At 34.5% G+C, this 23744-nt stretch overlaps 1 protein-coding gene across 12 annotated transcripts in view; it reads right to left on the bottom strand.

Annotated features, from left to right (window-relative positions):
• Peak1 (pseudopodium enriched atypical kinase 1) overlaps positions 1-23744 on the bottom strand; it is a 305892-nt gene that overhangs the window by 139794 nt on the left and 142354 nt on the right. For 6 of the 12 annotated variants that reach the window (XM_013145603.3, XM_013145602.3, XM_013145604.3 and 3 more), the window contains exon 3: positions 15257-15418. The exons of the other annotated variants lie outside the window; for them this stretch is intronic. The gene's annotated coding sequence lies outside the window, so the exon portion shown is untranslated. The remainder of the gene's footprint in view (positions 1-15256; positions 15419-23744) is intronic. 12 annotated transcript variants of the gene reach the window in all.

Below are 23744 nucleotides of genomic sequence, written 5' to 3'. Positions count from 1 at the left end.
CCTCACTGAAACACCCCCGTCAAAACTAATTTTACAAGCCAGACATGGTAGTCCACACCTGTAATCCGAGCACTTGAGAGGCTGAGGCAGGAGGATAGCCATGAATTCAAAGCCAGCGTGGGCTACATAATGAGTTCAAGGCTAGCCTGAAGCATATAGTGAAACATGCCTTTAAAAAAAAGAAAAGAAAAGATCATTTTGCCAAATAACTGAGCATTTATTTCTATACTATTTCATTAATTTTTCTGTATACTTGTAACACAGTTTTGATTATTTATCCTAGGAGTCCATTTTGAAATAGGAGATGTAACTTTTCGAGTGTTCTCTTTTTCAAGTCTCTTAAATTATATAGACTAGAAAATACAATTACATACTAAAAATAAAACTCTAGATTTGAGATTAAGACTCTAAAAAGTCACTATTCCTCTTAAATTGTGCAGCAAACAGAAAGTAGAGTTATAAACCTCTATCATGATAATACTAGCTTTTATAGTCATCATTGTATTTATTTTTGTTGATATTAATTTCTTTATAGGTCTTTGACTTCAGACCAACAGTAAAACCTTGCTCCCTCAATTGACAGCATTGTGAGTTTCTGTGATCTTTTAATAGGTGAGGCCTAGTGGGAGGTCCTTAGGTCATCGGAAGGGTACACTCAGAGACAACTGTGGGACCCTAGTCCCATCTATTTCCTGTTTGAGATGGAAGCATTTCCTCTAATATGCTCTCCTATGATTTGCTACCCTCACCAGAGGCCCAAACCAATGAGATCACCTGATTTTGGACTTGAAGCTCCAGAATCAAAAGCCAAAACAACTCTTTCTTTAGTTGTTAAGGAACTTGTGTCAAATATTTTTTTATAATAACAGAGTTCACTAACATGACTGTGGAAATCAGATTCCACTCCTTTTCCAAGGTTTGCTGTTTTGTTTTAATCATGGTAAGCTAATTGTGCAAATAGCAGCCTGAAATGTAAATGTCAGGTCTTCCAGGGTCTTGTGAGCCTGCACTTTTCTCTGGGCGTACAGAGTTACTTTCTAATGTTCCCCACTATGCAGTTGATTCTAAATATTTTAGTCTTAAATATTTGGATCACAAAAGGGGAAAAACAAAAATAAAAGGCAAGGAGGAAAGAAGGCTGTTCTCACTTCATTTGGAGGGAGAGGAGTTGAAACAATGAGAGGCTATTTTGCCTCTTTTTTCTTTTTTGACCTCTGTTTGGAGAAGCACTCATCAGCAGTCAGTTCTCTGAAATCGGGAGCAGAGTGTTTTGTACCCACCTGTAAACTGTCTGCAAGCTGCTCTAAGAACCTGGCTGGCTGCCACTGTAGGGGTAAGGGTGGTGATGGTGGATGGATAGCTGCTAGTATACTAAGAGCTAAAACTAACCAAACTCAACCACATTTTACTGCCCTAGTTTTCCCCCTGACTGGTGCAAGCCTTCAACAGCCTTTAGAGTACCAAGTCGTTTTATCAGGAGACACTTCTAGCATTCTTACTGCCTAATATCAAGTCAGATTTCTGGTGTTCTTGAGATGAGAGATTAGGGTATAGCAAAACTGGCTGGGAAGTAAGCTTGATCTGTTAATTACAAAATCCTGGAACACACTGCAGAACAGTGCCCAAAGCCCTGTATGTGGACTTGTTGCTAGGGTTTTCGATAGGCTGGCTTAGCCCTGACATCAGCCTGAGGCATGGGATCCAAGCACCAAGCCTCAGGACTCCTAGACACAGGTTCTTGTAAGTGTCCTTGAGATCTGTACAGCATAAAAGGAAACAGACACTAAGAGTAGTTTGCTATCTGGGCTTTCCTCATGACAGCCTGTCTGCTTTCTCCAGGATATAGTTTTATCTTGTTTTTTCCTCTTTTACTTGATCCAAGCTCACTCTGCAGAGCCAGTTTCTCCTTCATTCTTCAGCTTTACTTTTTCTTTTTCTATTTTTTTTACAAGTTTTTTTTTATTTAAAGAGAAAAACAAAACTAAACCAAGCAAGACAGTAAAAGGCTAGAAGTAATACAGAATTTCAAGAGGAAAAAACATACAGTAAGAGTTCACCAGTTAATAGATCACACATTGTCATCTTACAAACAGCTGTCCAGATTACAAAATTAAAGTAATACAAAGTGGAGATTAATAAAGTGAGATTGCAGTCAGTTCTGTTCAATGATCTAAAAAGAAAACTCAGCAATATGGTTCTCTATCCTACACATTTAAATATACTTGCAATTATATCCTTTAGATCACTTTCCTTCCTCTCTTTTTTATGCTATCAATCACACATTTCAGTTTCCATTACTTCCACAGTTTTTATAACTTTTTCTTTGAAGAGGAAAAGAAAAAAGATTTTTTAAAAAGCCAAAAAACAAAAAACAAAACAAGATGGACCAAAGAAAAACCCAATACGACAAAGCAAAACAGAGTCAGTTAGATCAGGAGGATGGACATAGTATATAATGAAAAAAAATAAATAAATAAATAAAAGGATTACTAGGTGATCAATAATGGTTACCATTATGCCTCTTGTTATCCTAAAAAGAGTAGCCTATATCAGCTGGTATAAAAGAATTGAACAAAACTGTACATAAGACCAATAAAACCACAGAGGAGACCTTATAGGATTCCAAAGAAGATAATAGTCAAATAATAACGGGCATCATAGAATATCTGGTCGTCTTCCAAATGGTTGCCTATACCCTCAAACTTGATACTATTAAGCGAAACAGAATATAATAAAATCAGTCAGAACAAGATGTGGAGAACAATACAGGGGTGATTCAAATCAGGTTAATAGGGAAACAAAAAAATTACTATAATCTATCGCACTATTTTTAATTTAGTTTTACCTTAGTTAAAAGATACTAAGAAATAAATTAATTTTAAAAAAAGGAAAGAAAAAGGGGGGAGACTGAGATAAAAAAGAACATATCAATAGAACAACACTGGTCAGAACCAAAAAATTCAAGCATCATTGTGTTTCACCCCCAGATAGCTTGACATTAATAGTAGTTTCCATAGTGACTCTTTCCTTGAAATATTTGAGTCTAACTTCGCATACTATAGCATCAAATTTATCAAGACAGTGTGAAACCATTCAAGAGAATGAAATTATTGCAGGGTATTTAGAACCAGCTAGCAGAAACCAAACATCAATTTCTATATTATCTCTTTGTCTATAAAAAACTTGCTTATACTATCTCATACATTAAGATATAATAAGATACAACATGTTAGAACCAATGGAAACAAGTGAACAACAACTTGATGGGGCTTCAAAACAGGATGGTATTAAACCAGCGCTAGCTATTATGCTCTTATTTTCTTCAAAATAGTTATTTGTAGTATCACAGACAATAAAATCAAACAACCCAAATTAAAACCATTCCAATTAATGAGTGAAAACATTATATGGCTTCAAACCAGTGTGACGGGGAATCATGATTACCACGTACTTTCATGTATTCTTATCGTTTCTTATACTAGGGAAACTATTCAGTATTTATACAGGTGAGTTTGATTTATTTCACTTACGAGTATGGTCTCGAGCTGCATCCACTTATTTATAAATGTCTCAATGTGATCATTCTTTATAGATGAGTAGTACTCCATTATATAAAAATATCACAACTTTTTTATCCATTCCTCAGTTGATGGACACTTAGGTTGTTTCCAAGATCTGGCTATTACAAATTGTGCTGCTATAAACATGGGTGCACATATATCACCGTGGTATGATGCTTTCAGTTCTTCTGAGAATATGCCTCGAAGTGGGATAGCTGGGTCAAATGATGCTTCCAGTCCCAGCTTTCTGAGAAATCTCCAGACTGACCTCCACAATGGTTGCACCAGTCTACACTCCCACCAACAGTGCAGGAGAGTTCCTTTTTCCCCACAGCTTCTCCAGCATTTGTTGCTGGTGGCTTTCTTGATCTTGGCCATTCTTTCAGGAGTGAGATGAAATCTCAGTGTGGTTTTAATTTGCATTTCTCTAATGACTAGTGATGCTGAATGTTTTTTCATATATTTATTTGCCGTTTGTATTTCTTCATCTGAAAATTGTTTATTAATCTCTGATGCCCATTTTTGGATGGGGTCTTTGAATTTTGGGGGTCTGATTTTTTTTAATTCTTTGTATGTTTTAGACAGAAATCCTTTGTCTGAGGGACAGTTCACTAGGATTTTTTCCCAGTTTGTGGGTTTTCTTTTCACTATGTTAGAGATTTCTTTCAATGTGCAGAAACTTTTTAATAAGAAGTGGTCCCAGTTATTGATTCTGGGAAGAATTTCCCGTGCGGTTTGAGTCCTGTTCATGAATTCTTTACCTACTCCTATGTCTCCAAGGTTTCTACCTAATTTGTCTTCCAATAGATTTAGTGTTTCTGTTTTAATATTCAGATCTTTGACCCATTTAGATTTTAATTTAGTACATGGTGATAGACATGGGTCTAGCTTTAGTTTTCGGCAAATGGAGAGCCAGTTTTTCCAGCACCATTTATTAAAGAGACTGTCGTTCTTCCAGTGAACCTGCTTGGCTCCTTTATCAAAGATAAGGTGGTTGAGTGTGTTTGTAGTTGTGGTTGTATCTTCTAATCTATTCCACTGATCTTCGGCTCTCTTTTGATTCCAATACCATGTTGATTTTACTACTGTTGCTTTGTAGTATAACTTCAAGTCAGGGATTGTGATGCCTCCTGCTTTGTCTTTGCTGCTTAGAATTGCCTTTGCGATTCTAGGTCTCTTCTGGTTCCAGATGAAATTTAGGAGTGATTTCTCTAGATCTATAAGGTATGTTGATGGTATTTCTATTGGGATTGCATTGAATCTGTATAACAGTTTTGGGAGAATGGCCATCTTCACAATGTTTGTTCTTCCTATCCATGAGCAAGGGATATCTTTCCATTTTCTGAGATCATCTTCAATTTCCTTTTTCAGTGTATTATAATTTTCACTGTATAAGTCTTTCACTTCTTTCATAAGAGTAATTCCTAAATATTTCATTTTTTTGCTTGCTAATGTGAATAGTCCAGTTTCTCTTATTTCCCTCTCTGTAATTTTGTTGTTCGTGTATAGGAATGCTATTGATTTCTGAGTATTGATTTTGTATCCAGCCACATTACTGAATTTATTTATTGTATCTAAGAGTATTTCAATGGAGTTTAGCGGGTCTTCTATGTAGAGTATCATGTCATCTGCAAACAATGATAATTTAACTTCTTCTTTTCCTATCTTTACCCCTTTTATTTCTCTTTCTTGCCTAATTGCTCTGGCTAGTACTTGCAGTACTATATTAAATAGGAGTGGTGATAAAGGACATCCTTGTCTTGTGCCCGATTTTAAAGTAAAGGCTTTCAATTTTTGGCCATTTAGTATGATGCTGGCTGTTGGTTTGTCATAAATGGCCTTTATTATATTGAGGTAAAGACCATTTATTCCAATTTTCTGTAAAGTTCTTATCATGAATAAGTGTTGGACCTTATCGAAGGCTTTTTCTGCATCTATAGAAATGATCATGTGATTCTTATTTTTGGCTTTATTGATATGGTGGATTACATTTATTGATTTGCGTATGTTGAACCATCCTTGCATTCCTGGGATGAATCCCACTTGGTCATGGTGTATAATCTTCTTGATGATTTGCTGGATCCTATTTGCCAATATTTTATTGAGGATTTTTGCATCTGTGTTCATTAGGGAGATCGGTCTATAGTTCTCTTTTATCGTTGGGTCTTTCTCAGGTTTTGGTACTAGAGTAATATTTGCTTCCAGGAATGACTTAGGAAGGATTTCTTCCCTTTCAATTTCATTGAATAGTTTGAGGAGTGTCGGCATTAGGTCTTCTTTATATTTCTTGTAGAATTCTGCAGTGAATCCATCTGGGCCTGGGCTCTTCTTGGTGGGTAAGGACTTAATTACATTTTCAATTTCATTAGCAGAGATTGGGTTATTCAACAGTTTTATATCCTCTTGATCTAGCTTTGGTACTTCATATGCTTCTAAGAATCTGTCTATTTCTTCTGTGTTATCAAACTTTTGAGAGTAGAGGTTTTCAAAATAGGTGTTGATGATCCTCTGTATTTCTATTGGGTCTGTAGTGATTTCTCCTTTTTCATTTCTTATTGCATGAATTTGAGCTTTTTCTTCCCTTTTTTTAATAAGGTTGGCTAGGGGCTTATCGATTTTATTTATACTTTCAAAGAACCAACTCTTTGATTCGTTGATTCTTTGGATTGTTTTCTTAGTCTCTATTGCATTGATTTCTGTTCTGATTTTTATAATTTCCTCTCTTCTTTTGGCTTTGGGCTTGACTTGCTCTTCTTTTTCTAGCTGTTTGAGGTGTAGCATCAAGTTATTTATTTGTATTCGTTCTGTTTTCCTGATGTGGGAACTCAGTGCAATAAATTTTCCTCTCAGAACGGCTTTCATTGCATCCCACAGATTCCGGTAAGTTGTATCTGCATTTTCATTTTCTTTTAGGTATTGTTTAATTTCTTCTGTGACCCATTGATTACTCAAGAGTGTGTTATTTAGTTTCCATGTGTTTGCGGAATTTTTGCAGTATCTTTTATCATTAATTTCTAATTTCAGAGCGCTATGATCCGATAATATGCAAGGGATGATTTCAACTCTTTTGCATTTGCTTAAATATGTTCTGTGAGCTAATATATGGTCTATTTTAGAAAATGATCCATGTACTGCTGAGAAGAATGTGTATTCTGATGTTGTTGGGTGGAACATTCTGTATATGTCTATCAAACCCATTTGTTCACAGGTGTGATTCAGTTCTGTTATTTCTTTGCTCATTTTCTGTCTGGTTGATCTGTCCCTTGGTGTCAGTGGTGTATTAAGGTCTCCTGTTACAATTGTGTTACTGATAATTTGAGTTTTCATTTCTGTTAATAATTGTTTTATATAACTGGGTGCTCTGGAGTTTGGTGCGTATATATTTAAGATAGTTATCTCTTCCTCTTGGAGTTTTCCCCTTACGAGTATGTAGTGACCTTCTTTGTCCTTTATGGTCATTGTTGGTTTAAAGTTCACGTTGTCTGCAAACAGAATGGCTACTCCTGCCTTTTTTTGGATTCCTGCTGCATGAAGAATTGTTTTCCATCCTTTGACTTTCAGTCTGTGAGTATCCTTCTGGGTTAGATGGGTTTCCTGTAAACAGCATATGGTTGGATTTTGTTTCTTGATCCATTCTGCTAGTCTGTTTCTTTTGATTGGTGCATTGAGACCATTTACATTAATGGTTATTACTGTTAAATGCTGGTTAATTGTAGGAATGTTATCTCTCTGCTGTTGCATCTTTATCTTTCTGTTCTGTTTAATTATTTGCTTTGCTTAGTGGTTTTTTCCTTTGTGTATCTAAACTGTCTTTCAATATTTTTTGCAGGGTTGGTTTGGTGTTCATGAAGTTCTTCAGCTGTTCTCTGTCATGGAAGTATCGTATTGCACCATCTATTTTGAATGATAGCTTTGCAGGATATATCAGTCTTGGTTGGAAATCATTTTGCTTTAGGATCTGGAATACTTCACTCCATGCTCTTCTTGACTTTATCGTTTGTGCTGAGAAGTCTGCTGTGATTCTGATAGGTTTTCCTTTATAAGTGATCTGTCTTTTCTCTCTGACAGCTTTTAATAATCTATTCTTGTGTTGGATTTCTGGGATGGTGATTATTATATGTCTGGGTGTAGTTTTATTTTGGTTATGACTGTTTGGAGTTCTATATGCTTCACTGATCCTGATGTCAGTTTCTGATCTCATGTTTGGGAAATTTTCAGCTATTACTTCTCTAAATATCCTCCTGACATCCTTCATGTTGTCTCCCTAATGAGGATATTTTCAAGTTGCCTCCATTTACCTATAAAGGCCTCAAGATCATCATTTTTTATAGTTGAGTAGTAGGCCATTGTATAAAAATACCACATTTTTTTCATCCACTCTGCAGCTGATGGGCATTATTGTTGTTTCCAAGATTTAGCTATCACACATTGTGCTGTTATGAACATGGGTGCACAAATATCTCTGTGACATGACCTTTTCAATTTTTCTGGGAAAATACCCAGGAGGGGAATAACTGGATTGAATGGAAATTCCAATCCTAGTTTTTTGAGGAACCTCCATACTGATTTCCACAGTGGTTGCACTCCCACCAACAGTGGAGTAGTGTTCTTTATTCCCCACATCCTCGATAACATTTATTATCAGTTTTTTTTCTTGATTGCAGCCATTCTTTCCAGGGTGAGATAAAATCTCAACACTTTTAAAATTGCATTTCTTGAATGACCAGTGATGGTGAATATTTCTTCAGGTATTTATTTGCCATTTGTATATTTTCATCTGAGAACTGTGTGTTCATCTCCGATCCCTATTTTTGGAGAGAGTCTTTGAATTTGGGGGGCTTGATGTTTTCAGTTCTTTATATGTTCTGGATATAAGTCCTTTGTCTGAGGGATTGTTGGCTAAAATTCTTTCCCATTCTGTGGGTTTTCTTCTCACTTTGTTGGTGATTTCTTTTGAAGTGCAAAAACTTTTTAGTAATATCAGATCCCAGTTGTTGACTCTTTGAAGTACTTCCCGAGTGGTTTGTGTTTTATTTATGAATTCTCTCTCTAACCTTATTTCTCCAAGATTTTTACCTACTTTGTCTTCCAGTAGATTTAGTGTTTCTGTTTTAATATTTAGATCCTTGATCCATTTTGACTTTAGTTTAGTGTGTGGTGATAGGCATGGGTCTATTTTCAGCATGTGGAAAGCCAGTTTTTCCAACACCATTTATTAAAGAGGCTATCTTTTTCCCAGTGAACATGTTTAGTCCCTTTAGTCAAATATAAGGTAGCTGAGTGTCTTTGTAGTAGTGTTTGCATCTTCTAATCTATTCCATTGATCCTCAGGTCTATTTCTTTGCCAGTACCATGCTGATTTTATTACTGTGGCTTTGTAGTATAGTTTCAAGTCAGGAATTGAGATGCCTCCTGCCTTGCCTTGGTTGCCCAGAATCACTTTTACTATCCTAGGTTTCTTCTGTTTCCAGATGAATTTTAGGAATATTTTCTCTAGATCTTTAAGGTATGTTAATGGTATTTTGATTGAGATTGCATGAATCTGGGGGCTGGGGATTTAGCTCAGCAGCATAAGCACCTGCCTTGCAAGCAGGCAGTTGTGAGTTCGATCCCCGGTACCGATAAAAAAAAAAAGAGATTGCATGAATCTGTATAACAGTTTTGGGAGTATGGCCATTTTCACAATGTTAGTTCCTCCTAACCAAGAGCAAGGAATACCCCTACATTTTGTAATATCCTCTTCAATCTCCTTTTTTAGAGTAGTATAACCTTCACTATATAGATCTTTTACATTCTTGGTTAGGTTGATTCCTAAGTATTTGATTTTTTTAGATGCTATTGTGAAAGGTGATATTTCCATAATTTTTCTCTCAGTGAGTTTTTGGGTACTGGGATGCTATTGATTTTCGAGTGTTGACTTTGTATCCAGTTATGCTGCTGAATTTGTTTATTACCTCTAGTAGTTTTTTAATGGAGTTTTTGGGGTCTTCTATGGTAAGTATCATATCATCTACAAATAATGATAATTTAACATCTTTTCTTATTTTTATTCCTTTTATTTCTTCCTTTTGTCTGATTGCTCTGGCTAATATTTCTAGAACTATATTGAATAGGAGTGGTAATAATGGACATTCTTGTCTTGTTCCTGATTTTAGAGTGAAGGGTTTCAGTTTTTGTCCATTTAGTATAATGTTGGCTGTTGTACTGTCATAAATGGCATTTATGAGATTGAGATACATACCGTCTATTCCGAGTTTCTGTAGGGTTTTTATCATGAATAGGTGTTTAATTTTATTAAAAGCTTTTTCTGTGTCTATTGAAATGATCATGCGATTTTTAGTTTTGGCTCTGTTGATGTGGTGGTATATTACTTTTATTGACTTGTGTAGTTGAACCATCCCTACATTCCTGTAATAAATCCCACTTGGTCATGGTGTTATCTTCTTGATGATTTGCTGCATTCTATTTGCCAGTATTTTATTGAGAATCTTTGCATCAGTGTTCATTAGTGAGATTGGTCTATAGTTCTCCTTTCTGATTGAGTCTTTCTCTAGTTTTGGTATCAGGGTAATACTTGCCTCCAAGAATGATTAGAGAGGACTGCTTTTTTTTCAATTTCATTGAAGAGTTTAAGGAGTGTGGCATTGAATCTTCTTAAAATTTCTTATAGAATTCAATCATGAATACATCAGGACCTGGGCTTTTCTTTGTTGGTACATTTTTTTTTTTCCATAAAGTCTGCACATTAAATGTTGTTAAGTTCTTAATCATGTTTTTGATTTCAGTAGCTGATATAAGGTTATTCAAAATTGTTATATCTTCTTGATTGAGCTTTGGTAGTTCATATTTTTCTAGAAATCTGTCCATTTCCTCTGTGTTTTCCACTCTATGTGAGTAGAGATTTTCAAAACAGGTGTTCATGATCTTTTGAATTTCCATGGGGTCTGTACTAATTTCCCTCTTTTCAGTCCTTATTGCATAGATTTAAGTTTTTACTTTCTTTTTCTTGATAGGCAGACTGAATTCTCTTTATACTTTTGCAAAATTCAAACAGCTGGCTAATACTCATGTGAAGTTAGGTTGTCTATTCCTATCTATCTATCCATCCATCCATCTATCCATCTATTCATTTATCTGTCTACTCATTTACTTAGTTTTTTGAAACAGGCTCTTGCTTTGCAGTGTCAGCTGGCTTTGAAGTCACAGCAAACCTCCTGCCTCAGCCTCACTGTGCACCACCACAACCAGCCAACCTATGGATTTATATATCTGTTCTACTATCATTACCAGAGTGGATTATTGTGGCTTTTTATCTTCTAAATAAGTAGAGTGATTTCTTCAGTTTTTCAACTCTGAAAATTGTTTTAGCTGTTCCATATTTTTTTGCCTGGTCACCTAAATTTTAGAAATAACAGATTATAACCATGTATTTTAGATGTAGTATTATACTGAATCTAAATGCATTATTATGTAGAATTCTGATAGTAAGTTTTACTGTATTTTCTACAATTAGTACAATAAGATCTATTTGAAAGTGACAATACATAAGTTGAACAGAAAATATATGCCAATAAGATTAAATAGTGCTATGAATTTACTAACATTTTAATATTTAATGGAGGTATAAACTTTCTAAGATTGAAAAACATTAAAGAATCTTCTGAGCATAAAAAGAAAAAAGATGGACAAATAAGACTTCAAGGAAAAATAGATCACTATAAACTTAATTTTTATGCTTTCCCCCACCAATACCTCTTAACCTTCTCTTTCTTCTATGCCTTTATTTTAACTAAATGAGGGAACAACTATCATCATCTTCAAGTAGTTTAACTTTACACTGTGGTATACTTTTCAAAACTTTTTCAAAAGTCAAGTTAATTTAAAGTTCTATGATACGTCTTTCTTTTTATATTACATCATAACACATTAAGCACTGTTATGGATTAAGAACTGGTGGTCAACTTAACGCCAGATGGATTACATCCGCATGGCATTGAGCAAAGATGTTCCACCTGAGGAAAGTTGCCAGGATAAACAAGTGGAGAAGGGAGGTGTTGAGGGTTGAGGCATTAAGGAGGCATTGTGGGTTCTCCTACGAGTTGCTGTCTGAGCTGTTAGTTCTCCTGGAGAAGCCTTGGTCCACACACTGAACACTGCTTCCTGGCTCTGGAGGGGAAGACATGTGCTGCTTGGTTTCCAGGATGAGCTCGTCATGCTGCTTCCTGGCATGTACCCAACAGTGCTTGTCGTTGGAGGAGCTTGGGGCCTCCGTGTTGCTGAGGATGGGTGTGGTGCCTTTCAGGATAGCCCTGGTCTTTGTTGTGAGTGTGACTTCTTGGCTCCAGCATAGAACCCTCATCCCACTAGCACAGCTCCTTTATCCTGCTCGCATAGACTTTCTGGCTTCCACCGCTGACCCTTGGGTCTTCCCGGCATAGATCCGTAAGAGACTGGCATGAGTCCTTCTTGTGGGCTCTGGACCTCCAGTTGGACTCCTGGAGGCATTGTCCTGAGTTCTGGATTTTTATCTGGACTCATGTGGGACATTGCTGTGGGGTTTAGGCTCTTGATTAAATAATCTATGTCTTTGGTGTTGTGGATAGATTTCTTGCATTTTCCTGTGTTAACTCCCGGTGACCATTATAAAGATATTATAAACTCCACGTCTTGATCCTAATTGTTCTCTGTGTACATCCTTGACTACAACAAGCACATAATCAAAACAATTGGAAATTACTGACTAAATAAAACTGATGCTACAAAAGAAACATAATACATTTCTCCTATATCAAGGAAGCATAATTTTACAGAGTTGCAGTAAGATTGCTACTAATAATAACACTTCCTGATTACCGACTAGTTAAAGAAGAAACAACTTCAATGTGATCTGTTTAAGTCTTTAAAAAGAAATAAAATTCTGGTTACGAGCTCAAGCTATGGAATCAGGCAGTCCTAACTCTTATCACTAACAGGCTGCTTGATTTGAGCAACTAAATTCTTTTGAGAATGAGTTTCCCATATATGTAAAATGAATTTTTTTCATAATAGAACTATGCCACACAGAATGGTGAGGCTGAAGGATCATGTATATAAACTACAAATGAGTGTTTATGAATGTTGACAACATAGGGTATTTGAAAGTGGGGGTCTTTGGCAGATGATTAGATTGTGAGGGTAGAGTTCTCATGAAAGAGTTTAGTGCCTTTAAAACAAGACTCAAGAAAGTAGGTTAGCCCTTTCTTCCCTATGAGGACACAGTGAATATACACTAGGAAGCAGCCCTCCCCAGACACTAAATCTGTCAGTGCCCTGATCTTGATTTCCCAGTCTCCAAAACTGTGAGAAATAAATTTCTGTCATTATTAAGCCACCTAGTTTAACATATTTTTATTAAAGCAGCCCAATGGTTTAAGACAACATATTAAAAGCTAATCTCAATGCCTGGCATATGGTAAGTCCTCCATGCATTTTGATTGCTATTATTACACACTCAATTTTGTCTGGGAAAATGATACATAGGATTCCGTATATAAAGGACAGATACTGTAAAGGATGCTTTAAAAGTCTGTCAATGCTGGGCACGGTGGCACACTCCTGTAATCCCAGCATTCAGCAGGCCGAGGTAGGAGGATTGTTGCAAGTTTGAGAGCAGCCTGGGCTACAGGGCTACAAAGTGTGCCCAAGCCTGAAGTGCATAGCAACACCTTGTCTTAAAAACACAAACAAACAAACAAACAAACAAACAAAAAAGCCAAACCTAAAAAAATCCCATAAATCAAAACAAAAGTCTATCAAGCTTTATGAGCTTAGGATTCTAGACAGATGTCAATTGACTGAAATGATCCTTTCTCCTGCAGTGTACTCCGCCATCAAGAATGGCCACAGTTTACACCTAATAAAGTGAACTTAAATAAACAGGGTGTCTGATTTAACCTTATCATTACAATGAGTAGAATATCATTCTTTAAAGTTTAGTTACTACAAAATAGCCAAGTTAGTACACAAAACTGAGAATCTGAATTTCTAATTATGTAAGTTATAAATTTTGCAAATTTTACAACTAAAATCTGTACAACTAAGGAGGTAAAGTTGTTTTCTAATCTGTTCCTATATATTACCACTCAAAACAAATTCAGTAGCAAAAAAAATAGAAATTAATTAGAAAAAGTGCACTTCAATGATCCTATCCATAGCAACTAATAAATGGATTTAAATGGAATTAGGATCTTATTAAAGTGTTACAAGGATATCATGGTACAAAAATGTGAGGACATGCTTTTAGTTTGGTAATGAAACAGATTATATAAATTTATAAAAGCCATAATTAAATGAGCAAGCAAGGGATTAATGAAAAAGGTAGGGAATTTGGTGATTTTTAACATATTATTAATATGCAGAAAATACATAGTCTACATATTACTAAATACCTGACTAAGAGAACACTGAGCACCTTTATTTCTGCTTTTCAAAGGTTGCTTCTTTGAGCTTTAGAACATTTTTTTAATGGACTTGAAAGAAGTTAAAGACATTTAAAATGCACTGAATGGGGCTACATGACTATCAGTGACAAAAATCTCAGAAAAGTTTTTATTATGCCACATGTAGAGGTTTATCCTGCAACTGGAAAATTCTTAAAAACATCACTGTTGAGATATTTTTATCATGGTTAATGGTAGCATGGGGAAAGGTGATTAGAATATCCATCCTTTAGAAGATGATTTATCCATATTACACTTATGAACTTGAATCATTTCCTTTAGACAGATCCAGTATTCCTTAGACACATCAGGACTACCACAAGATAATGTAATTTGAGTGATTTTTCACAGCTACATTCCACAGCAGGGCACTAGTTTTAGTAACTATCACCTTCTCACTACTAATACGTAGTGACTCATGCATACAAATGATTATCCCTCAAAATCAAATTAATAATACCTTGTGGATATAACTGCTCACTGGGAAACTATTAAGAATTTATAAATTTTTAATCTTTGTAAAACATGCATTGAAATAATTTCAGTCTAAGATCAAGAAAATTTAAAAAGACTGATAATATTGTTTCTATATGATTGCATCTCGCTATACTTAAAATCTAACTGTTTTTGCAATTAGCAAGAAAAATTTGTAATCATTTCATGTTTCTTTCTCCTGTGCTTTCTCTGGATATTTTATTTATTTGTTTTGTGACTCTCAGTTCTACATGGTGATTTTTTTTAAAAGGTAGAGAGGGGCAAAGGAGACGATACAGATAAAATAAAAATAACATATCAGATATGAAAGGAGAAAAAGAGACCAGATGTCAAGGAACAAACAACAACAATACAACCAATATGAAATAAAACTTAGACCAAAAACCTTTTGCATATATGAAAAGAATGACTCATGAACTTGAATCATTATTCTGCATGGTTTATTTCCATGCAAGCAAAAAAAAAAAATATTTGGTGAGAGTAGACTTAAGAAACGTGCTAATATATATCCCATTCTTTCTCAAATAAGCTTATATTTTTAAATTAAAAAGCTGGGTGGGGGAGAATTCTTTTGAACAAACATTATGGATGAAAATAAAGCCTGATAATGCTAAAATATAAAACTAGAAACTTTAGCTGCAGTTTGGCATTTGTAAACATTTAAATCCTTTGAAGTCGCATAATGTTCCAGGTGGAAACATAACATGGTAGATTTCTAGTTACCGTTTAAATTTGAAGCACTTCCATTCCAGTAACAAAGTGGGTATTAGCAGCTAGCGTTACATTCATTGAAAATTTCAAAGTGCTCTGAATCTTTCCAAGATGAATGTCCTTTCTTCCTTGCCTCTCATTCCTTAACTTACATTCTGAAGATAGAAATGTTTACTGTAAAAGAAAAAATTAAAGGAAAAAATAAGCTAAACTGGAGAGTAAACTAGTCTCATATATATTGATTATCTTTATTTTCTTCTGGCTATTCCTAATTTCACCCTCTCGACAGCTGTAATTCATCTAATTCATTTAAGAAGAAAGATCCTTGCTTAGGTGGACACAGAACATCATGTACCCAAGAATGTCTATGTTATATTCTGGAACTAGGTCACTTACTTGAACTATAAAAGCACTGATGCCTCGACATTGTCTAAGACTTTTTTGCTAGTGCTTGTGAACTTATTTTGCTAGAAGAATATGATATTACTTTACTGAGAAATCATTAAGCCCTACATCACCTTGGTAAAAATATAATTTTAGAAGTCACAAACCAACTTTGGTCTAGTCTCTGGAAATATGAAGTAGCTCTCTCCAAATGCAAGTATTTCACTAGCTACTTGTGAGTTTTAGTGTAAGTATAAAATGTAGAATTTTCACCCCAAACTAATGTTGTAGATTCTTATTTATTTCTGACTCTGTGTTCAAAACTGGTTCAACAATCAATTTGTCTTTATATGAAATATAAAGAACATAAGTCCAAGAGTTAGTAGAAAATAAAAGATAAATATGATTATTTTAAAATAATTCCTGTGTTACATATTATAGAATTAAATCCTTCAATAAACTTTAGGACAGCAGAACAGGACTTTAAAAATTAAAGGTTTGTAAAGTTTACTATCAAACAATATCTAAAATCAACATATCTGGGTTATTTATGATGAAAATATCCACTATCAAGTTGGTTTCATTCCAGGGATACAAGGATGGTTCAGTATACACAAATCAACAAGTGCAATACAGGATATCAAGGATAAAAATCACATGATCATCTCAATAGATATAGAAAAAGCCTCTGGTAAAACTCAACATCCTTTTATGATAAAAAGTACAAATAAAATAGATACAGAAGGTTCATGAAGATTATACATGACAAATGCACAGCTAACATCATACTAAATAGGAAGAAACCCAAAGCATTTTCTCCAATATGAAGGGGAAAAAAGGGAGGTATTTACTCTCACCACACTTTTTCAGTACAGTATAGTACTAGAAATTTTAATCAGGTAAGAGATATATATATAAAAGGGATACAAATAGTAAAGAAGTCCAATTATCACTATTTGCCAATGATATGATTATATACTGAGAAAACTCGAGATATTCCATCAACAGACTTAGAATTGATAAACAAATCCAGAAGAGTAGCAGGATGCAAAATCGATATACAAAAATTAGTAGCTCTCCATAGATCAAAAATAAGTTTGTTGCGAGAGAAGTCAGGCAAACAATCCCATTCACAATAGCCTCAAAAAATATCTAGGATTAAACCTAACTAAGGAAGCACAAGACTACAAAAATTACAAAACATTGAAGAAAAAAATGAAAAAGACATAAATTATGGAAAAACCTCTCAAATTCGCAGATTGAGAGAATTAATACTGTTAAAATATGAGTATTGCTCATACTACCCTAAGTGATCCATAGACTCAATGCAATCCTCATCAAAATATCAATGCTTTCTGGGCACATCCTAAAATTCCAGCATTCTGAGAGGCTGAGGCAGGATGACTACAAACTGGAGCTCAGCTTGGGAACTTAGTGCCTTAGCCACAGCCTTCCCAAAGTAAAAATAAAAATAAAGGGATGAGGGCACAGCTTAGTGTAAACACCCTGGGTTTAATCTCCAGTTCTGCAAAAAGAAAAGAAAAAACATTGTTCACAGAATTAGAAAAAATGATTCTAAAATTCATATGGAAGCACAAAGACCTTAAATAGCCAAAGCAATCCTGAGCCAAAAGTAATGCTGAAGGCATCACAATTCCTGATTTCAAAATATATTACAGAGTCATGGTAAATAAGAACTGCATGATTTTGGCATAAAAATGGACACATAAACCAACAGAATAGAATAGAGGCCCCAGGAAAAACCCACACATTGACAGCCAACTGATTCTTGCCACAGATGCCAAAAACACGCTGAAGAAAAAGACAGCCTCCTGAACAAATGGTGCTGTGAAAACTGGGTATCCATATGTAGAATAATGAAACTAGGCCCCTATTGCTCCGCTGTACAAAAATCAACTGCAAACGGAACTAAGATTTTAAAGACAGATCAGAAATTGAAGCTATTTGAAAAAAATATGTAAGAGAAACACTTCAAAATAATGGTGCAAGCAGCAGCTTCCTAAATCAGACTGCAACAGCTTAAGAAATAAAAGCAATACTTATCAGCAAAATAGAAAGACATCCTACAAAATGAGAGAAAACCGTTGTCAACTATCTAGCTTACAGAGCATAAATATCCAGAACACATAAAGAACTCAAACTGTTTACAACAAAAGAATAAGTAATGCAAACAAAATATACAAATGATCCCAACAGACCCTCCTCAAAAGAAGTAGAAATAGCCAACAACTACATAAAAAATGTTTAATATCTTTAGGCATTAAGGAAACCCAGATTGAAGGTATACTGACATTCTATTTTATTCTAGTCAGAACGGTCATTATCAAAAACAAGCCAAGCCAAAACAAAACGAAACAAAACAAAACAAAACCAAACAAAACCAAAACTGCTGAGGTAGTGGTGGCCACAAAGAAACCCTTATGTCCTGTTGATGGGAACATGATTCACAGATAAGATATTGTTGGATCCTACATTTTCATCCAGTCTGGTAATCTCTAACTTTTTATTGGAGATTTATTCCACTTATATTATACATTTACATTTAATTTAACTACTGGAAAGACTGTTCAAAATTACCACTTTGATGTTTTATAGCTCTATTGTTTTTTACTTTTTATTTTGTTTTGTTCCTGTTTCTCCCTTTTCTGCCTTAATTTCAGTTAATTTTTGATGTTTTAATTTAATTGCTCTGTGGGTGACATTCTAAGAATTATAAAATGCATTCTCAAATGATCACAGTTTACTTAATATGTAAAGGCTTACTATACGATTACATTAATAAAATCAATATTTTTGTTAATCTAATTATATTGAACCAACATAAAACCTGCAACAATATAGTTCCATATACTATAACATCCTTTTTGGTAATTTCATTATATATTAAATCTCTACTTACAAAAGTCCACAATAAAGTGCTCTAATTTTTGCTTTAAAAGCCAGTCTCCATCCATTACTGGGCATTGAACCCAAGGACTGTGCCCTAAGCTGTAAACTCAGGTTTTCTTTGAAATTCTTTTTATAAAATTCTGAGTGTAAATTGTTAAATTGTGGGCTGGAACTTGTGAACTTCCTTAGTCTCCCAGAGTGCTAGTAGTATAGATGTGTGCTACCACAAGCAGCTAAAGCAGCCTTCTTTTTAAAGCATCAGAAGAAAACAAAACAAAACAAAAAACACATCTGTTTGATTTTATCATTTTTGGTGGTTTTTCTTTTCATGTCTGATATTATTGACCTTTGGTCTAAAAACTCTTTTGCACCTAATTCATCTTCAATTTTGAATGACATTTTTGAATTACAGATTTTTAAAATGAAAGTTGTTTTAGATTTTTTTTTTTTTTTTTTTTTGGAGACAGATCTTGCTATGTAGTTCAGGTTGGCCTTGAATTTACTATGTAGCCCAGGCTGGCTTCAAATTCATGCCAGTCCTCCTGCCTCAGCCTCCTTCATGCTGGCATTACAAGCATGCACCACCATGCCCACTAGAACATTTTTAAGCAAATCTTTAAAGATGTCATTCTATGATTTTTTTGGTTTCCATTATACCAAGGTGGCTAGCATTATTTGCCCTAGTGTTTCATTTTTTGCTGTTTTTGAAATTTTCTATTTATCTTTGGTTTTCAGAGTATTGGCTATACTATATCTAGATTTGGTTTTCTTTATATGTATTTCACTTGAAGTTCACTGAAGTTCTTGGTTCTGAAGCTAGGTTTATGTTTTGTTTTGTTTTGTCAAACAAATTTTTAACCCTTAGTTCTCCAAAACATTTTTTTACTATTTTCTTCTCTTCGGTTCCAATTCGATACTGATTTGATCATTTGTTATCTCACAAGTCATTCTTCAATCACCTAGTCTTTTTTAAAGCCTTGTTTCTCTTTGTTCTTTAAATAATTCCTATTGATCTGTCATCAAGTAATCCTCTGTTGCACTCTATCTAATTTCCTGTTAAGTGTGTCCATTTTTCATTTCAAGTAGTATATGTCCAGTTCTATATTGTCTCTTTTAAAAGTTTCTAATTCTTTTTACAGAGAAATTATGTACTTTTATTATGTCCACTTTTCCCTTTAAGTTTCTTAACTGTATGTATTATAGCTGATTTTTTATACTATTATTTCTGATTACATCTGGACTGATCCTTTCTTATCTATGAATAATCCTTTTCTTTGTATGTACAGTAATTTTTTATTACACATTGGACAATATGAAAGATATACTATATACTCTAGATTTTAGCTTTGCTTGAAGAATAGATTTTCCTTCTAGTAGACAGTTAAAATGCTGGCAGATACTTTGAACTTCTAGATGCTTAGTTTCATAATTATTAGGAGGTATATATTTCAGTTTTGTCCTTAGTTCTGAAACAAGTCCCTGAAACAAGTACTGAGGCCTTAAACATAGTCTTTACTCCTAAGGTGCAACCTTTCTAGAATTGCTTTGAAAACACTGATGTGTTAAAAAACCAAAAACAAAAAACAAAAACCAAAAATGTATCTCCAAATTTGGTCAGAAATATCAGCTTAACAGTTGCTGAAATATTCTTTCCACTGCAAATGCTGTTTTTTGACTAGACTTTATTAACTTTCCTCTTATACATGTGAATAATTAAAAGAAATATAAATGCAGATTTTTGCTCCCTTCTTTCTGAGGGTTTATACCACTGAATGCCAGATAAACTGGCATAGTAGTGTGGACCTGTGCATTCAACACTGAACTCCTGTTTCTATTATTTTGTCTTGGTTATATGTGAAAATGGATTTGGAGAAAATATACTCTAAAATATTCACAGGACACAAGACATAATGAGAGCAACTTTTTTTTTTTCCTTTTTATCGGTACTGGGGATCGAACTCACGACTGTCTGCTTGTAAGGCAGGCGCTTATGCTGCTGAGCTAAATCCCCAGCCCCATGAGAGCAACTTTTTAAGTAGTTCAGGAAAAAACTATACCTAAGACTGATTTATAAGTTTAAAATGTTTACAAAATTTTAAAAAGTAAATGCATAAAACACCCAATCATTTCTAAAATGACATTCATGGAACCATAACATGGCTAAACGCTTGAAGAAAAAGTAGATCTGAAATAAACCCATGTAGTTACTCTCACTGTATTCCTTTTTGACAATTCACAAAGCACCAGCCTGCCAGGTATTTCTATATATCTTACAGAAGACATACTTTCAGTTACTCATCTTTTCAATAAGCCAGCTATAAATTATATGTGTAGGGCCTGCAGTGAAAGGCAATGTTCTACATACTAGAGCTAGAGAGAAAAAGAAGTCAAGATCTCTCCTCTGAGGGAGACTAAAGAAACTAACTTCAGACGATGGTGAGTGCTCTGAAAAAAACTAGGTGTTCAAGGGAGACTGGGAAGATGAGGATGCTGTTCCAGGTAGTGCATCAAAAGCCCTTTGAACAGATGGTATTCAAGTTGGAACCACAGAAAATGTGCTGTACTTAGTACAAGAAATTTCCAGGCACAGGGCACACAAGTTATGAGGAAGAGTTAGTGTGTAATAGTCATAGAATAAAGGTTTCTGAACTGTTAAATGATGAAGAGATAATTTGTGAGAAAATTCTCTTGAGAATCAATACCACCCCTAACCCTCAAATCAACCTGATTTTAAACCTATTTGCTGATTATTCCCATGCAATGACAACAGTGAAATAACAATTACATTTCAAATTTCTTATTAACATTGCCAATTCTCTATTCATTGTAGCCAACCAATTTTAATATTTTATTTTCTATCTGAAAACAAAGGCTCTTCTTTCTCAACATGGAAAAAGAAAATAAGTCTCCAATTTTCTTTCTGAACCGTGTCCTAATGTTTTGGGGAAATACAATGAAGATACACAAGCAGAAAACTAATCTGAGTTTACAACTATAGGCAACCTTGTGCCACTCACTCACAGACATATCAGCAGATTTAAAAGCATCAGAACTGCCAGAACTTCCATGGCACTAGATTTTGGCTATCGTTTAACACAACTTCAATTAAACTTAATTTCATTTCTACCTTAAAGTAGAAATGAAAGGAGGAAGAGAGAAAAGGAGAGAAAGAAAGGAAAGGAAATACATTTAAGGTTATGGAACAAGGAATGCATAATCATTCTTCTAAGATGTGGTTTGAATTAAGGATATGATATAACACAACAAATTAGTACTCTGTTGATACCAATCCTGGTTCATAAGGATATCAAAAAGTATACTTTAAGAACTCTAAGCCACATAGCTGAATGAAACAAATGCTCTTTGGAATGTATTTTGTGTTTTAACTACATTATAGAGAAGATATTTTACAAATGCAGGAATCAAGTTAAAAATGACACGAAGCGGGGGAACTTTCTGTTCTTTAAAGCTAGGCAAATTTCATCATAAAATAACTAAATTTAGGATACAGAAATATGTGCTAATTTTGGATTACTGATAATAAGCATATTGAAACAAAGTAAGAGGGAAGGAATTTAGCTTTATATGATTAAAAACAAAAAAGGTACAAGTTGGGAATAAGATACAGTAGATACTACTTTCAATTCTCTATTTGGCTAAGGACCTCTGATATAACTTTTGCATTTGTTTGAGATGGGGTCTTGCTGTGTTGCCCAGACTGGTTTTAAACTCCTGAATTCAAGTTAGCCTTTTCCTAAAGCCTCCACGTAGCTGAGATTATTGTATAGGTATGTACTCAGCTTCTGACAGAAGCTTCAACACTACATAGCTTCTCTCATTCCTTGCAGGGGACAATTTGTGTGATCTTTGCTTAATGTAATAATAGGAAATAGTTTCAAGTTAAGGTATCATTTAGAATTGAAATGTCCTGGTGTACTAGGAATCCTACTGTTTACTGGGAGATTTTTAATCATGTACAACAGAGGTTGTGGTACCATGACTCCTGGGCCAAGTTCAACCAGTCACCTGTTTATGTATGGCCTGTAAGCTATGAAAAGGTTTTATATTTTTAAATAGCTAGGAAAAAAATCAAAAGAGTATTGAGATATAAAAATTGTAGTAGGTTAGGTGTGGTGGTACCCCCCTGCAATTCCAGTATTTGGAAATCTGAGGCAAGAAAGAAGCCATGAGTTTAAGCCCAGCCTAAACTATGTAAACAAATTCTATCTCAAACAAAACAAAACTATTAAATTTAAATTTCTTTCCCCATAAATAAATTTTCATAAGGGTATAGCTAGCTCATTTGTTTATGTATTGCCCATGGATACTTTTGTACCACAAAGGCTAAGGTCAATGGTTGTGACAAGGACTGTATACCAATGAGATCTAAAATATACACTAATTGGGCCCTTAAAATTATAGGATGCATATTTTAAAACACTAGATCATATGCTTAATTTTATTACTAACCCACTGGTATTTTATTCTTTTATGTTCCTAATGGAATGTTAAACAGTATTTTTATATTTAAATTATTCTATAATATTGAGGCAATTTTTATATTCAAGAAATTCATATTTCTGCTTTGTGAAATGTACTAGATATGATGTGTCATTTTCTTCTAATCTATTTCTGACTTAAAGTTTGTAATGAGTTACCAGAATTAAAAAAAAAAAAGCATTGTTCTTGTGGTGGACACTGGCTCATTTATAACAATACTGAGAAGAAAGAAAGGAATCATGGGTAAAATCATCACTCAGGACCCCTTACTACTCCATGGTCAGAAGCAGACCTTGACTCATTCTAGAATAAGCTTTAATGCAAAGTGTGGATGCTCTCAAGAATTTTTTTTTCCTAACAAACAAAATACAATACACTATAAAGAAAAGCACTATTTTCAGACAAAGGCAAGGCAGAGCTGGAATCCCTGAGAAAAGGGAAATAAACAAGGCCAACCCTACCACCACGGAGGTTCTCAGCCAGGAAACAATTTCCATTCTAGAACAGGGAGGAGAATCCAAATAGAGCCTGGCAATCTAGCTGACTTTAAGAGACAGAGAAAGAAGTGCAAGGAGATCAAGATGGCTGATATTTATGCGGCAGAGCTCCAGAATGGAGGGAAAGTGTCCCAGTAATCTGAATAAGTGTTTTCTCAAATGTTTTAGCTACATACAGACCAGGAAATCAGAGAGTAAAATTTCTTGAG

Source organism: Cavia porcellus, unplaced genomic scaffold, assembly GCF_034190915.1.
Source record: "Cavia porcellus strain 051 isolate PalLab524CR breed Dunkin Hartley unplaced genomic scaffold, mCavPor4.1 scaffold_38, whole genome shotgun sequence".
Taxonomy (NCBI): domain Eukaryota; kingdom Metazoa; phylum Chordata; class Mammalia; order Rodentia; family Caviidae; genus Cavia; species Cavia porcellus.
Note: the sequence above shows the minus strand (reverse complement) of the source record. Positions and strands in the feature narration are given on the sequence as shown.